The sequence below is a fragment of the Pinus tabuliformis genome, chromosome 3_2 (genome assembly GCF_031772625.1).
Source record: "Pinus tabuliformis cultivar Carrire ecotype Pingquan chromosome 3_2, CPIR1, whole genome shotgun sequence".
Lineage (NCBI taxonomy): Eukaryota > Viridiplantae > Streptophyta > Pinopsida > Pinales > Pinaceae > Pinus > Pinus tabuliformis.
The window spans coordinates 1,227,938,392-1,227,951,554 of NC_142302.1; the positions used below are offsets into that span (position 1 = coordinate 1,227,938,392).

The 13,163-nt window shown below is 38.9% G+C and overlaps 1 pseudogene; it reads left to right on the forward strand.

The window, feature by feature from the left end:
- The first annotated feature begins 8,415 nt into the window (after nucleotides 1–8,415).
- LOC149185168 (uncharacterized) lies at nucleotides 8,416–8,769 on the forward strand (annotated as a pseudogene).
- Nucleotides 8,770–13,163: the final 4,394 nt, after the last annotated feature.

Here is a 13,163-nt window from a genome sequence, read left to right on the forward strand (position 1 = left end):
CACTTTGGATTAATTATGGACGCTTCTAGAAGGAATCTTGAGGTGGCAAGTTTGCTCCTAGGTGGTTCGTGCATCCCACAACTAAAGGAGCTAACCCCTTGATGAGAGGAGCTTATCCCTTTGAAGGAGGACTCTATCCCTTTGAAGGTGGACCTGGTAACTTCCTTCCTTTGCACTATAAAATGAGGCATTGGGCTGGTTGCTATAGAGGTTGAAAGCTGAATATTTTTGAGGCTAAATGCTGTTGGAATTTAGACTTCCTAATTGAGCTTGAGAGGAGAGATTACATACCTTTTGGCTTCATTGGGAAGAGAGTGAAACTTGTCAAAGTAGAGGAGATTCTTGCTGGACCCTGGGAGGAGCTTGTACAACATCAAGGCACCAAGGTTGTAAAGTTCTTCTTCGATTAAAGTTAATACAATCAAATTCATTTTTCTCAATAATTGTCTTCTATGGTTTATTTCATGAATTCCTTGATCATCATGATAAATATGGTTTATTATATTGGCTATGCAGGTATTATTTGATGTGTGCCTATTTTTGTTTGCAGGTTCTTTAAAAGGGAGTTCATTTGGAGAAACGGAGCATGGCTTCCACAAACTAGCACTGGACTTGAGGTAGGGTCTAAAACTTCTACTGGCCTTTATTTATAAATCACAATATTTAGAGAAGGATAGAATTTGTTTGTCTTGCTTGTCACTAGATATCCATAGATACTAGGGAGATCGGTCTTGTCTGCAAGAACAATTTATCCGACCAACAGTTGCTACTCCTAGGGATCTACATAGGTGGCTGCAGAGGGAAATCCCATGGCAGCTGAGGTCGACGTTGTATCACTCTCGACGGTACTACTGGAGGGCACCCTTGCGAAGCTTGGGTGCTTGCACCGGCGCAGGCTGTTGTTAAGAGGTCAACGTAACTTCCTCTGTTACCTTTGCTGATAGGATTGGGCCGCCATTATCCCAGACTATCTTTGGAAGGCCCCTTACATCACTTTCTTGTATTTTGGTGTCCGGTCCTAATCACCCAGAGCAGAAATACTTGGAAGTTGTTTGACTAGCTGACTTCTTTTAGGGACTTTTTAGTGAGTGCTTTTTTCTCCTTGTATATAGTTGGCTTTAGGTATTTTTTTCTACTCACTTTTTGGACTTTGTATCCTGAGTGGCTGACTTGCCACTCTTCCTATCTTGAAAGGCTTTTGGTCGTTCTTTCAGAAGTTGTGGAGTTGCCTCCTTAAGGGCAAAGGTTTTGATTACCTATCCATATTCCTTGAAAAGTTATTTCTACATTCCCGTAAGGGAAGGCTCTGCGGCTCAGTTTGATATAGCCAATATTCTGGTAGAAACCAACCAAGGTACCCTTCTAAAAGGGGATCCTTGTGCTTTTCCTTTCTTTGGAAGCGTTGGTACTCCCTTGATGGCCACTTTGAATATTCCTGGGTTGAATGTTGGACTACTCGTTTGGCTGTGGTCCACTCTGAATATTCCAAATGCCCTTGAAGCTTCTCAGTTGAATGCTTTATTTCAAGGGCATCACATGGGTGCTAATTGTTCATCTTCTTTCAAAGAGAAATTTGGGATTCCTTTTTCTCCTCCTTCTTGTAATAAGAAATCTAAAAAGAGGAGAAAGAGGAAGTCAAAGAAGAAGAATAATTCTATCCCTTCATCTTCAACCTCTGCTAGTCATGTTGGAGATGAGCCTTCAGCCTCTACTAGTCATGCTGGGGACACAAGTCTAGTCACCGCAAGTCATACTAGCACTTCATCTTCAACCTCTGCTAGTCATGTTGGAGATGAGCCTTCAGCCACTGCTAGTCATGCTGGGGGCACAAGTCTAGTCACTGCAAGTCATACTAGCACTTCATCTTCAACCTCTGCTAGTCATGTTGGAGATGAGCCTTCAGCCACTGCTATTCAGGCTGGGGGCACAAATCTAGTCACTGCTCGTCATACTAGTAAAGAGTCAGGATCATCTACTAGTCATGTTGGTGGAATGGACGTTGATAAGAAACCTAGACGTAGAGGTTTTAAACCTAAGTTCCCTTGTAAGATATGCGAGGGAGACCATCTTACTCATTTATGCCCTGGTATTCCAGAGGTTCAAAGGATATGGTCCGAGTCTGAAAGTACTTCTACTCCTAGATCTGATATGGTTTCTCATCAATCCCACCAACCATTGGTTGATAATGTGGTTGAGCCAATGCAATCGCTCGCCAATTACACTCCTCTTTTGGGGGGTGAAGTGCCTAACAAAAGAGTTTGTTTGATCTCTAGTACTGAGTCTTCTAGTATAGAGGACATTCCGGTCTCTTCGAATGTTCCCCCTCCAATCTCTAGGAGTGTTTCCTTTGAATGGGATAGTCTTGTTGAGCCTCGTCTTCCTTCCCCTGCACCTTTCCAAATAAAGGTCAGAGTTAATTCCACAAATGTCTATCGATGTATGGTGGATGAAGGATCCTCTGCAAGTATTATATCCTCTTTGACTTGGAAATCTGTGGGTTCCCCAAAGTTGTTGACAACTCAGAGTCAATTGTTAGCCTATGATAGAAGACCTGGTGAATCTATGGGTGTTCTTCCTCAATTGCCTATCACTTTAGGTGGGAAGACTGTCTTAATTGATATGATGGTGGTTGATAGCCCTTTAGACTTTAATATGCTATTTGGGCATGATTATGTCTATGCTATGAATGTTTTGTTGTCTTCACTCTTTCGAGTAATGTGCTTTCCTCATAACGGGAATATTGTCACTATTGATCAGCTTGCATCTGATAATTACCACCCTAATTCGACTTTACTGAAGAATACCCCTTGGTTTGTTCCAAGTGTTCAAGTAGACTCTACCCCACCACGAGTCAATTATGTGGCATTGAATCCTCAATGTTCAGACGCTTCTGAGAAGGATTCTTTGACTTATTATTCTCCTTCTTGGGACTTGGTCCCAGCAGTTGATCGAGAGATTCTTCCTATAGGGACATGGGAGCCCTTAATTCCCTCTTTTAATCCTTGTAGTTCTCATGATTTCTCATAACTTGTTTTGCCTTCACAGGAGGAACTCTTTAACGCCATGAGTTTTGACTACCAAAGGAGTCCTTGGCCTGAGCCCTACAAGGGGTTTGTCCAGAAGAACTATTATCCATAAACCGCATGGTTGCATGGTTCCCTTGTACCATATTATATATATGAGGTACGCATTCTCAAGTTTTGTATTCTATAAAACAAATATTTTATATGAAGTTTATATGTGGGATGTATTAACTTCTTGTCTAGTGTTCTTATTTATGTCTACAGAACTTGGAAGATTTTTCCTTTGGAAATTTTTATGGTTGATATATTCAGAAAGGTATTGGTTCTCGAAACTGGCATATAGGTTAGGTTTTCCACCTACATTGTGCACTTATCAGTTTCCTTTCCCATTTTTTCCTTAGGATCGACCCCACCAAGTTATGGTGTGGAACCTTCTCATTGCTTAGAAGTATCATGACTTGTGTGGTAGAGCCTACCTTATCATGGGTGCCCTAGTTAGTACCTTGTTGTCACTTGGCACTCATGCTAATTTTTTATCCTTAGGCTCGGGAGTCCTCTTTAGTCCCACCATGACTTATGCGATGAAGACTCATTCCTCTTTGCTTCTTCACTTCGTTCTGGCCTTATACCTTAGAGGCTCCTTTGTGTTGAGTTGTACTACTGCATTGCATTTTGACCATTTGCACCCTTTTGGCCTTAAGCCGGCTTCACTTGGACTCGTGTTTAAGCCAACTTTTGACCATGACTACTGCGAAATCAAACTTGCATACCTTTGACTTCTACAACTTGACACACCTTGACCCGTGGAAGGAACACACCTTTGAGTGTCATTGACCAGTTTTCACCTCCCTGCATTGAGCATAGGAACGTTCCAATCCCAGGAACTAGATCATTTGTTTCATCGACACTCGTTCTTTCCACTATACTATAGCATTCTCTTATTCTTTTTCCAGCTTAAAAGAAAAAGACAAAAATATTATATATTCCAAAAAGAGCGGGAACGGGACAATATTTCCATTTATTGTTGGTAGCTAGAGTCAGTCGTGTCGCCCATGAACAAAGCACTCAAAACAAAGTTGTCGGGTGAAACTATGTTCGTCTAATTCTGTTGTAGTATTTGCCCAACTATTTAATTTTTCAATCCGAGGTTCGTATACTTACGAGACAAATGCACTATATATGCAGGGCTGAAGTGGAACTAATCTAATCTAATCTAAATTACTGAAATCAAATTAATCTAGAAAAGCATTGAAACACTAACTAGGAAAGCAGGAAAGAAATACAACATGTGAAGAGTTTGAATGAAAAACAACATTCTCCATTATTCATTATTATTAAAATGAAGAGAGACCACTCTCTTATATACATGAGGAAGATAAACTTCTCATAATTACATATCCAATATTCTCTCAAGCACTCTCAACCAATTTCCCATTATTACAAGATATGATCCCACAAATATCTCAAGCATTTTTAACTACTTTCCCGTTATTACAAAATATGATCCCCTTGAATCCTCCATAAATCTCTCACATATCTTGGATAAGATATGCCAACCAAATCCTCCATGATTTTCTCCTTAGGAATTGGATAAGATATGCCAACCAAATCCTCCATGATTTTCTCCTTAGGAATAGGCTAAGATATGCCAACCAAATCCTCCATGATTTTCTCGTTAGGAATAGGCTTGCATAATTATCTCCTTAATATGGTGGAGGAGATATTAATTCTTCACATATTTCCTACACATCACAAAACTCACATATTCTTGAGATATATATAAAAATATGTATATTTTCTAATATTAATCATAAATTCACTTGTAATACAAAAATGAATAAAATGGAAAATAAGAAGGTGAAACCCAAATGTATGAATGAAAATGATATGATAAAAGCTTAATGGGATGATGAAATGTAAGGAATAGTGAAGAAAAGGGTGGATGAAAATATGACATTTCTGAGTCCCAACATCCTCCCAACTAAACTTGTTGCATGTACTCATGCAACCATGCATGTGTCTCTTTAAGAACATTTGGCATTTTGAACTTTGGCTTTACATGATGATGTCTTTTAATAATGAATGTTTCCAAGATATGTGAAAGACATGAGTAACAATTTACATTTTCTTATGGTTGGTTCTTGTGTGACAACCATGAATACAAAGAATGTTGGTTCTTGTGTTAACAACATTCATTTCATTTTTTGTTCTCTTTTCTTCAATAATAATGTAAACACTCACTGGAAATCATAATGTGCATAAGAAAGCCCTTTTGTAATATTAGTGAAGCATGCCAATATTGCGTATGAAGCAAAGTGCAAAAAAGTATCATTGGAAAATAAATGTTGGTGAATGGTAAATGGAGTGATAGTGGTGAAGAAATGGAATCATGGAAGTGAATATGTAGTGAATATAGTTCTCCCCCCCTCAACTGAATTGGTTGCATGTCCTCATGCAACTTGACATGGCTCACGAAAGGAAATGTAGCATGGTGAGGGAATTTTCCAAAATATTCAAGTTAGCATATAAGGAATTGCATGATTAAAGATTAGAAAACAACATACCTCTACTTACCCAAGAGTGATGAATTATGCAATAGGAATGTAACTGCTGCTGTTGCTGGATCAGGAAAATGTGACTGATGTTGTTGTAACTGGATCTTGGGAAATGAAGGAATCTGAACTGCTAATGCTGAATCATGGAAAAGATAAACGATGAAAGTGGAACTGTGGTAACTACTAAGGGAGTCATGAAAAAGTGTATAGTCTTCACCCGCTACAACCCGATGGTACAATTCTAAACATGCGAATGAATGTGTCGATGTCGAGCATGAATAGAAATCATTGGATTACCGGCCATTGATGTATGCCGTTAACCAATGTGAGGCAACTCACCATTGATGTCAATGAGTGGCAAGGTACCTGAGTACATCTTGCGAAGTTCGAATGGATGTGTTGAGGTCGAGCCACTTGCAAGATCTGAAGATCAAGGGACACTGATGCATTCCCATGATCGTCAGTGAGAGAACTTGCCATTAAGGCATGCAAGCGTCTAGGTACTCAAAAGGAAATCTAGTCTATTTCCCAGATAAGCTGCTGATGTCGATGGGGAAAGACTTGTTGAAAGGTGGGCCTTAAGGAATCCCACATCAGTCAACGCGAGTTTGTACAAAAGATTTGGTAGGACTATAAAGGGAAAGAACTCACGAACAAGCAGTGTGGATCAGCATGGCTAGGAAGTCAAGGCAACGTAATCATGGAAAGAGAATGAGTTTTATTCAGAAGGCAAACTAGAAGGCAAAAATAAACTGAAAAGGATAAAGGGATGTATGTAATTCAGAAAAATAGGTGTGCATGAAGTCGTGAAAGATAAGGAAATGGAAGATGGGCTGCAACAGAAGGATGGTCTAGGCGTTTGGAAGGAAAAAGGGAAGTAATCATGACGCAAAAATATTTTTGTGTAGTGGAAAATGTCATGATATGTGCAGTGAAGAATTAGTTCCTTCAAGCGTCCAATGATGCATGTTTCATTGTGATTTCGAAAAATCACTTTTGCATTAGATTGGCACCATTCCTGCATAAAAATTGTCACCTTTGGGTGCCATCTCCATTGATCATTCTTGTATGAAGTGACTCAAAACAAATTAGATAATTTTCAAGAATTTATGAAATGTCCATTTTTTTAATTATTTTTCAAAGTTACACTAATTGTGGATGAAAAGGGTGTCGCATCGTAATATTGAGCTTTCTGCATAAGCTTCTCTTTGACCTACACATAACACCAATCTCATTTCACCTGTTAGTATATGCATCCTAACGTTTGCCCACAAATTCACAAAAAAAAAAAATCCAACATACTTTTATTTCCCCCCAACTTAGAATTATTGCATGTCCCCATGCAATGTACTCATAGATTGTGCAATACTTTTTCAAAATGTTGTTATTGGTTTGCAGAAAAAGTGATTTAAAACATTTGAAAAGGCGTTGTATTTGTTAGGGAACAAGTAGTCAGTATATGAATGAATGAGGGCAATTTTTTTTTTTTTAAATCATATTTGTGAATAAATAACAAATTAAAAGAGACAAAAGTTGTTAAGTTATTATTGATGTCGATTTTTTTTATTATTTTTTTAATTTATTTATTTATTAAAAACAAAACTGTACAATTTAATTCAACACTCACCATAAATCTTCTGATATAAAACCGATTGCATATGTATGTGAAAACGCAGATGTGTATTACCTGTGGGTTCCATCTGTCCGTGCACCAAATGTGCATTAGCAAAAGCATTCTGTGGGTTCCTCCGCACTTCATGGCATGGGCAAGTTGTAGTTATTGATGACAGAAAGTGTGTCAATGTGATCCAGCAATTCAAGCATGGAGGTGAGTGAGTAATTTAGCTGCAGTTTGGATGCACACAGCGACTGCATATATTCGTGAGCTCAAGCTCCCATCGTTGTTTTGCCAGCGCCGGGCATGCCAAGGTCGTCGGAATGGTGTTGCTAAATCGGTAGTCTCAGGCTTGCAAGAGGCAGTGCGTTGTGGTCTCTCGGGCCTGCAACTAGATTTGCAAACGCAGGAAATTCTTCCCAAGTTCAATATTGCACAAGCTTATCTTCGGCAATGAAACTCGACCATGTTAACTAATCCCAAACTCTGCTTGGATAATAACAATCAAATATGGAATAATTAATTTAGGAACTGGTTGAGCGAAGACTCTAGCAGTAGAAAGATGGTTTTCGGTCGTTCAATAAAAACAATCTTTCCATAAAATTTACAACTCGGTCCTCCTGTCACAAGAGATGTCAGCCTTCACTGTTTTGGTGCATAAACTAATTCGACTCCCTTAATAAATTCTCTGAATTCATCCTTGGTACTGGCACCTCTTGGCACCATAAAATTTCTGGAAATGCAAGTGCGAATGCCTCCTTTAATTTTGAGTGAATGGATGCAATTGAAGAGTTCGGCCCTTCAATTGAAGAGTTCGACCTTCAGAGAATTCGGTCTTCCAAAGAAATCAAGGACCTCAGTTAGGTTATTGAGAGGAAGTAATGTCTTCGTCCCTCTGCCAATAATGTTGGTCCTTGGTTGCTGTAAAAGATAATAGGCTCTGAAACAATACAACTCAACATCACAATAATGAACGGAGACTAGTAGTTGGTCTCGATCCCCTGCCAGACAGATGCGGCTTCCAAAGAATGGTTCATTTGATTCTGGGCTTTTCTCTGCCTCTCTCTGAAGGACTCGAACACCCGATCGATCTGAAACTGCCCTCCTTCCTCTTCCTGAGGTCACCAATGATATGAGAAAAAAAAACAGCGAGAAGAATCTGGCTGTCTACGCCTCCTCAACAAGAATGAAGAACTTTATGGCGGACTTGAGAAGGGGAATTTGGATTTCTGTGTGCTTTTCTCATTGTAGATTTTCAGATCTGCAATGGCGGACTTGAGGTCGAAGAGCTTTGGGGATCTGAATAAGGAGGTTGTGCAGTCTCAGCCTGATTTTTCTGCTTTTGCTCACAAATACTCGTACTCTGAGCCCGGGCCAAATCACATGACGAATCCAAATCAGAGTGCCAACAGTGCAGGCGATCTCAATGGTATGAACAATTCAAAAAAGTAAATCTGCGAAATCTTGGAGTTTAAGTGACCTTGAAGTGAAGCGAAGGAAGAGGGTTGCAAGCTACAAGGTGTATGCGGTGGAGGCTAGAGTGAAGGCCTCATTCCTTAAGAGCTTTCGTTGGTAGTAGGTTGAACGCTCGGCCTTATGCACTTGTCTTTGCGTGTAATTTTTTTTTTTAATTTTATGATTGGTTTTATTGTTGGTCGTGAAATTTATTTATTATTATTATTTATTATTTTTAAATGAAAACCTAAAATTTAGAAAGAAACTAAACTTTCTCTAGACTTAATTTTTTTTTTTTAACAAATGGACACAATGATTTGCATATTGAAAGATGTTTTTGATGAAGCATATTGCAAAACATGAATTTATTCTTGAAATTAGTCTAAATCATCCCTATTTTTTGGTCTTCGCGATCGCACTAAGCGCGGAGGAGAGCATACTTATTCTAAGCAAAACTGAAAATGAAAGCAAAAACTAAAAAATGAAAGCCTACCTACTCTATACTAATTAAAAAAAAAATTAGTTACGTGTAATTAAACTTCCAATGAAGCCATTCACGTAGCAGTAACAACAATATATCCAGTAGCAATTTTTTACATGATGGATGAAAATATTCGAAAGTGAATGAGTCTAGTTGCTGTAACTGCAAATCAACTAAAAATAAATAAAAATACGAATCTAATCTAATACTTACCTGGAACCATTGTTCGATAAAGCTTTGTTAAGCACAATTTCTTGCACTTAGATCATGATGTAAATCCTGTTCTTCTACTCTGATCTGCTATTCTTCTTCCTCGATCTCCTATTCGAATGATTATTCGCCATCGGTTATGTAGGATTCTTCATATGTTGAATCTTCGTTTATTTCTTGGGGAGTAGTTGAACTATCAATTCTTGTCAAGATCTCTTTTTCCAAGGAAGAAGAGATTCAGACTTCTGCAAGGATCTGAGTGAGTAGTTCCAAGCTGAAACTCATTATAAAACCATGTGGAAAGAGATTCTAAAAACAAGCAAAAAAAATCAGCACACTAAAAAAAAAATTGAATTAAAAACAAAAGGACCACAGAAATAATCTTGAATTCAATACTCAATTAAACCCTATTACAAGGACTGCTCATTAATTGAGTCATCGAATTCTTCAACTACAACCATGAACCATGAATTCATCAAACACTCTTCACAATTGCGAAAATCAAACACACTTGCAGAAATTGAAATTCACACTTGCATAAATGTAAACACACTCTACATGCCCTGATCCATAAGAGGTCAAGCCCATTACGGTATCTCGAATGCGATGCGTAGGCTGTTCCCCACGTCTTACCGCCTTAACACCTTGGAGTTAGGAACATGTCTAAACACACTTGCATGAAAAATCAAACTAAACTTCAATCCATCGTGCCTCCCCGGCAACGGCGCCAAAATGTTGGGTGAAACTATGTTCGTTTAATTCTGTTGTAGTATTTGCCCAACTATTTAATTTTTCAATCGAGGTTCGTAGACTTACAAGACATGTGCACTATATATGCAGGACTGAAGTGGAACTAATCTAATCTAATCTAAATTACTGAAATCAAATTAATCTAGAAAAGCATTGAAACACTAACTAGGAAAGCAGGAAAGCAATACAACATGTGAAGAGTTTGAATGACAAACAACATTCTCCATTATTCATTATTATTAAAATGAAGAGAGAGCACTCTCTTATATACATGAGGAAGATAACCTTCTCATAATTACATATCCAATATTCTCTCAAGCACTCTCAACCAATTTCCCATTATTACAAGATATGATCCCACAAATCTCTCAAGCATTTTTAACTACTTTCCCATTATTACAAAATATGATCCCTTTAAGTCCTCCATAAATCTCTCACATATCTTGGATAAGATATGCCAACCAAATCCTCCATGATTTTCTCCTTAGGAATTGGATAAGATATGCCAACCAAATCCTCCATGATTTTCTCCTTAGGAATTGGATGAGATATGCCAACCAAATCCTCCATGATTCTCTCCTTAGGAATAGGCTAAGATATGCCAACCAAATCCTCATGATTTTCTCCTTAGGAATAGGCTTGCATAATTATCTCCTTAATATGGTGGAGGAGATATTAATTCTTCACATATTTCCTGCACATCACAAAACTCACATATTCTTGAGATATATATAAAAATATGTATATTTTCTAATATTTAATCATAAATTCACTTGTAATACAAAAATGAATAAAATGGAAAATAAGAAGGTGAAACCCAAATGTATGTATGAAAATGATATGATAAAAGGTTAATGGGATGATGAAATGTAAGGAATAGTGAAGAAAAAGGTGGATGAAAATATGACATTCTGAGTCCCAACAAAAGTCTCCTCCGTTTGGGCGGGATTTAGTTTGACTTAGGTATGCCTTAACCTTGTTATTGAGTCAGTTCTCCCCCGATTGGTTATCTCTTCCAATCATATGGAGGGTTCGTTCATGCCTCCTGCATGACGAACTTATACAGAGTCATCATATGCTGCCACATAGTCACATTGAGTCGTGTTTTTGTTCAACGGAAGTTAGCTTGAGTCGGCCTCTCTGTGGTGTCTCTTGACTCATATTTCAGTCGGCCATCCCTGGTTGTCAATATCATGTCTATCATCACATCAGCTATATTGGTCCTTTACTCATGCCAATTCGAGAAGGTCTCCATTGACTTCTTGCTGGTGGGTCTTGTCCTTATCGATGATGACATCTTGCTCTGAGGATAGGCCTAGAGCTGCAACCTGGCCCTATTTTCATTATTGATAGGTCACCTTGTGCTCAAGATCGATCAGTATCAGGGGTCTTTGACTGAGTGGTTTCCCTTGTGTTCGACATCAGCTTACATTATCACAGATTGGGATTCATGCAGTACCTTGGTTTTCATTTGACCCTATTGGTGGATACCTTGCCTCTGTGTCAACTTTCATTATTGGTTGGTTCAGAGGGTTTCTGTCGTGCGCTAGCCACATCTTGTGTGTGCTGGAAACGTACCTCGGTTGGGTTACTACATCTTTTTCGTTTGATTCCTTCCACATTATTGGCCTACAGGTTACACTCGTGCTAGATTGATGAAGGATGCCTTAATGCCTTCCTTCTAGCAGATCCTTCCCTATCTACTTCGACCCATTACTCTGGGGCAAAGATCTAGAGTCCATTTGGCAGTACCTTGGGGTTTGCAGTCATTAGTGGTAGATCCTTCACTATCGACAGTGGGAAACCATCATTGTCTCCTGATTGATAGATTCTTACAGGTGTTCAACTTCAGCTCATCCATTCACACTTGTTAGATTGTACTAGGTACCTTGACGCTCATTATCATTATCGGTGAGTAGTCTCGCGTTTGTTAACGGTATACATCAATGACTGGTAATCAAACGATTTCTCACATGGTCGACCTCCAAAAGGAACTCCAAGAGGGTTTGGATCCTGGTAGGATATTCTCAAATGAAGGACCCCCAGGTACGCCCCTTATCGTATAGTTTGCTTATATTAGCATTATGGCTATATGGAATGTGTGTTTCTCTGTATAGACAACCTATGATCTGCTAGGGTATCAACCCAAGACCCTAGGGGAATTTGTCCCTTAACAGTTCCATTGTTTCCTCTTAAGCTTCATAGAGCTGGCATTTGGAGGGCCCTAGCATCCCCCTCTTTCTAATTTTGTCCCAGGTTAATATTTTTCTATGGTTAACCAGCCACATAAAGAGTTTGATCTTCATCCAGCTCTTGCTTCTCCAAAATTCTGTCCAGATCTTGGGACTCTAGCCCTAAGAGAATATCTTTAGCTTCCTTAATGTTAAAGTTTCCCTCTTTGTTGTTACCCCATCTTAGTTGGTCCTGCCCTTCAGTGACAAGAATCATTCTCTGATCCAACATCCTCTTTAGGGTCTCAGCTCTGCTGTTGATTATTTTGTCCCCTCTGCTAACTATTTTTTTCCACACTCTCCATTTTCCTGTATTTTGATTATGATCCTAGAAGTCCTTTACCTTTACCAGTCCTTGGTTATCTGTCTCATGCTTGAGGCTCAAAAAATCCTCTCTCAAGAGTGTTGGCTCTTGTTGCCACTTATCCTCCCAGAATAGCGCCTGATCTCCATTTCTAATTTCCCAGAAACTATTTTTTTGAACCACCTCTCTGTTCTCCCAGGCCTTGTTCCAAATGGGAGAGCCCTTTATATTTCCAGACAATCTTATTAGCTCAGAATATTGCCAGGAGCTGGCATATTTTTCCTTCCAAATGTTTTCCCATTGAGCCTTAGGATCTTTAACCCACCGCCACCAAAGCTTGGCTCCAAGAGCCTTACTGAGAGTCTCTGGATCATCTAGTCCTAGTCCTCCTTGGTTCTTATGTTTACAGATCTTTTCCCATGAAACTAAAGCCCATTTTTTCCTAGTTTCCTCCTTGCCCCAAAGAAAATATCTTTGTATATTTCTAAATTGCTGTAAGACTCCTTTTGGAACTGGGAGAGCAGAAAGCATAAAGACTG